Source organism: Psammomys obesus, unplaced genomic scaffold (assembly GCF_907164565.1).
Source record: "Psammomys obesus unplaced genomic scaffold, mPsaObe1.curated_primary_1811, whole genome shotgun sequence".
In the NCBI taxonomy this organism is placed as follows: domain Eukaryota; kingdom Metazoa; phylum Chordata; class Mammalia; order Rodentia; family Muridae; genus Psammomys; species Psammomys obesus.
In genome coordinates this window covers 6,242,797-6,248,212 of record NW_026596244.1, presented here as the reverse complement: position 1 = coordinate 6,248,212, position 5,416 = coordinate 6,242,797, and positions in this window count along the sequence as shown.

The window sequence follows — 5,416 nt, the reverse complement described above, 5'->3', positions numbered from 1 at the left end:
CTTTTCTTGGAGGGGAGAATGTTAATGACTGCTTCAATTTCCTTGGGGGATATAGGGCTGTTCAGTCTTTCAACCTGATCTTGACTTAGAAATCTATCAAGAAAATTTTCCATTTCATTTAGATTTTCAAATTTTGTGGTGTATAGGCTTTTGTAGTATGACCTAATGATTGTTTGGAATAAGATAAAAAACTCAAGTGACAACACATGCTGGAAAGGCAGTGGAGAAAGGGGAATGCTCCTCCATTGCTGGTGGGAATGCAAACTTGTACAACCACTTTGGAAAAAAATCTGGCACTTGCTCAGACAATTAGGAATAGCATTTCCCAAAGACCCAGCTATACCACTCCTAGGCATATATCCAAAAGATGCTCAAGTACACAAGAAGGACATTTGCTCAACCATGTTTGTAGCAGCTTTATTCATAATAGCCAGAAGCTGGAAACAACCCCGATGTCCCTCAGTTGAGGAATCGATACAGAAATTGTGGTACTTTTACACAATGGAATACTACTCAGCAATTAAAAACAAGGAAATCATGAAAATTTCAGGCAAATAGTGGGACCTAGAAATGATCATCCTGAGTGAGGTATCCCAAAAGCAGAAAGACACACATAGTATATACTCACCTATATAGACCTATAAGATAGGATAAACATACTGAAATCTGTACACCTAAAAAAGATAAACAAGAAAGAGGACCCAGGGTATGATGATCAATCCTCACTTAGAAAGACAAATGGGATAGACATTGGATGTAGGAGCAAACAAGTAACAGGACAGGAGCTTACCACAGAGGGCCTCTGAAAGACTCTACCTAGCAGTGTATCAAAGCAGATATTAAGACTCATAACCAAACCTTCAGCAGAGTGCAGGGATTAAAAAAAAAAAAAGCGGGGGGGGGACTTAATATGACCTGGAGAGGACAGGAGTTCCACAGGACCAAATATATCTGGGCACAGGGGTCTTTTATGAGGCTGTTTCTCCAAACAAGGACCATGTATGGTTGCAACCTAGAGCCTCTGCTCAGATGTAGCCCTTGGTAGTTCAGTATCCAAGTGGTTATCCTAATAAGGGGAACAGGGACTGTTTCTGACATGAACTCAATGGGGGCTCTTTGACCTCTTCCCTCCCCACCCCCAGGGAGAAGCAGCCTTGCTAGGCCACAGAGGAGAACTTTGCAGCCAGTCATGAAGACACCTGATAAAAGAGTATCAGATGGAAAGGGAGGAGGTCCCCCCCATCAGTGGACTTGGAAAGGAGCAGGGAGGAGATGAGGGTGGGAGGGTGGAATTGGAAGGCAGAGAGGGAGCGGGATACAGCAGGGATAGAAAGTTAATAAACTGTAACTAATATTGAAAAAAAAATTATATAAAAAATAAATAAATGTTATTTTCTTAAAAAATAAAAAAAAGAATTAAAAAAAAAAAACGAGTCTAACCCTTTGCTAGGTGAGTGTCCCCCAAACTTTTCAATCTGTGTGAGCTCTTCTGTGTAATAATTCAGCATAAACGCACATTCATGCACGCATTTTTCAATTCATTTTTTTCTTATAGTTGATAGCGTTTTGATAGAAGTATGGCCAATCGTTTTCGCTGGGGTGTGATAATAAAAGTATTGTTCCACATAACATATTTTTCAAAAGTACACAATAAAAAAGACCACAAACATTTATATACCATACCTAATTCTCCACAGGACATATTCAAAAGTAAAATCAGAGATAGAAAAGAAGCATTAGCTTAATTAAAGCTCTACATTCACTGCTCTTTCTTTGAAGATTTTTCTCAAAGGAAAGGTCACAGCATTTTATAGATGATGAAGTTATAACACCAATATTAACTAGCCACAGGGCCTCCTTAAAGAGCGGAGAGATGCTCTCTCAATTTCTCCTGAGGGGGCTTCTGGCTGAATCTTTTCATGCATAGATAATCTTAACAAGATTATCTTTGTCTTTCCCCTGTGGTTTTGGATTATCCTATTTTCTAAGTTCTTTTTAAATCATTGTAGTCAAAAGCTATAATTAAAAAAAAAATAACTTCAAGAATCATTTGGGTAACTATCTTGGGACTCATTGGGAAGACTGTCTTCGCTGTTCCACTTCCACAATTACTGATATTCTCCTGTTCAAGTTTAGATCCCATAACAATTGAATTTCACCTGCCCAGCATATCCAGTGACACTGGAAACCAAGTGTCTTTGTCTTGGCCATTTACAGTGCATGAACCAGGTGGAGGGTTCATGTCATTCAGCAGAATTTCCCAGTAGATATTTGTGCTTACTAGCCGCATGCTTCTCGGTTTTGATCAACAATCCAATGATTTATCTAATCAATTTACTCTGGCATCCTCCTCAGTCACTACTTTACACCCGATTGACATTCCCCAAATTCATTATCAGATTCTCAGTGTTAAACTGACTCACCTTGTGAAAGGGAGCTCAACTTGACCCCAGCATGTTAATAAATGCACATGTGTCTGAGCCACATTTCTAGGATTTTAACGAATGCAATGATTCCCATTTAGCCACCTGAATCCCACTGACTCTGTTTTCATCACATCCTCTTACACCCAGTTCCCTGCATGAATTTTCCCTGGAGCCTTCTGTACACAAATTGCTCTCTTCCATTGTAGTTCCAAAACTGTTGTGATACACTAAAGTATTTTCCTTGATTCTATATGTCTCCTGTGTTCTATGCTTAGTTCTTGCTTACTTAGAATTTTGTTTTAACTTTTCTGATTTTTTTTGTATACACTTGCTGTCTCTGTTCCTTATTTGCTAATCACTCTTGAACTGCTACAAGTCTGGTAGCAAAGATTTAATATCACTCTTCCTTATAAAGATCACCAGCCCACATCTTGGGGATACCTCTTATTAGAATCCTTACAATCCTTAATAGGTCTAACAGAATTTATGTTTTTCCTCCTGATACCAGTCTTATAGAATTCATGTAATGTGCTGTAATATATTAAGTTTTTTATATAAGAAAACTGAATGATATATTTTTCTCCCTCAGCATTTTCCACTTGATTTTTAGTCAGAAATAACGGGCTTTCTAAATGTGGCATTCGTAGGAAACACTTTATATATGTTTCATATTGTAAACAAAGACAACACTCATGATCAAGTTTGGCATGGAATAAGTATTGTGTACATTGATTCACATGCATTTTGTTCAAACAGTTTGAACTCCCTTGCTTGAAAATGTATAATCACTTCAGAGTTTCAGGTTTCAGTCACAGCAACTTTAAGAGAATCACCATACCATGTTGAAAGTAAAGAATAAACTGTACCCCAGCATCATGGAGATATCCAACTGATTGATAAAATAGATAAATTTCAAATTTGGAACCAACAAAGCCGATATTTCATAAATATCATTTGACAGCACCATTAAAAAATGTAATGGAAATCATTATAAACATGCATCAATTAAATTCACTTTTAAGTTTTGTTTCTTTTATTTTGCGTGTACATGTTTGCTACACATATGTATGTGCACCATGTGGTGCGTCTGGTATAGTCGTTTACAGAGATGCTGCCTGTGAAGGTCAGAAGAGGGTCAGATCCCTGGGAACTGAAGATCATGGTGGTTGTGAGCCACCAGTTTATTCTGGGAAATGAACTTGGGTCCTCTGCAAGAGCAGTAACTGCTCTTAGCTGAGGAGCCATCTCTGCTCCTCAATTAAGATACAGAGTTTATTTTTTATAAAGTTGAAAACAATTCAATTGTAAATTAAAAACAAGTCATAAATTGTTGAACTGCTGTGATAAATATGATATTTCAACTAAAGTTTTATGAGAGGGTTATTTTTCTTCAGACGATATGTGTTCACATGGTTCAATATGATAGATATATATCCCAGAGATGCTAAGCTAAGCCTACTACTGGAATGCAGGCACTTCTTGATCTATTGGTAGATGTTTGGACTCCCTGCTGTGATTTTCATGGTGATAATATATTGGAGACTTACTTGAAAGCAAAAAAAAAAACAGACTGCCTATAAACTCAGTGAAAATTAATGTCAAACCATTCATACAGAAGAACAGTATATGATGAAAGTAGACATTTTGCAGAAGACCTTTGAGCTTGGAGAAAAACATAAGCTACGCTTTACAGGCAGCTGACACTGTGATGTCATATGGGAAGACAGTGCATCACGGTTACTGCTGTGCGGTGTTGTAATGGAGATGGATGGAGCAGTCAGTATTTGCATGGATCTTGAACAGACTCAAGCAATAAACAGTACCAAGCTGAGCAAGTGGAATTGCTCAAACACACTACCCAGTGTACATGAAAACAAGTTCTCTAGACTCTCCACTGACCAGGTGGAAGATATCCATAAGGATGCCTGAAACAACTAGGAAAAAGTAATTCAGGACACATGAAAGCATACCGTTGGCAGGAGAAGAAAAATTAATAAATTATGGCTAATATCACTTATATATTTCATTTGTGTCTGTAGCTTAATGAGGCACAGATAACTATAATATGCTCCAAATAACATGTACACATGTAAGCACATTCTTTACGGTCTACATAGCAAAGGAAGAATTCCCAAAATGAACATCATCAATGAATAGTACTAGTTAATTCTATGGTAAAATGTTGTCAGCTTAACTTTTAGTTACATATTATTGATATTTTCAGTATTAGGCAATGAATATGAGTATTATATATAACATTTTATAATAAACAAAAGAATTTTTGCTCTTTAAAATGTAAATAAAACATATATACATACAGTTTTCTGAACTTAAGTAATCTTGTATCGCTGAATATTCACAACAATTTGTTAAAGTTGCTTATCCTTAAGTCTGAAATATTGCAGTTTTATATTAGAGAATATTAACTTCATATTCTATATAGCAGGATATATGGAAGACTGGATGCTTTTGAACAATTCATTCTCTTTCAGAAGGGAAAAGAGGATAGATACCAGAAGCAGTAGAAGAGAAGGGAAAGAGAAGGGGCCTTCTACATAATTTCTCTAAAAGACTTGACTTAGCAGGGGATTGAAGCAGATGCAGAGACTCACAAACAAACTTTGGACAGAGCGCAGAGTCTTATGGATGTAGGGTGAGATAGAAGGACCCCAAAGTGACAGGAGCCCCACAAGGAGACCAACAAGCCAAAAAAAAAAAAAAAAAAAAAAAAAAAAAAAAAAAAAAAAAAAAAAAACAAAAAAAAAAAAAAAAAAAAAAAAAAAAAAAAAAAAAAAAAAAAAAAAGCCCAGGGGGAACTGGAGATACTGATGAAACAATGAAAGACCATGCATAGAGAGGACCTAGAGCTCATGCTCAGCTATAGCCCACAGACAGCTCAGTCTTCATGTGGGTTCCATAGTAAGGGGAGAAGAGAGAATCTCTGACATGAACTCTGTTGCCTACACTTTTAGTGCTTCTCCCTGGTGGGG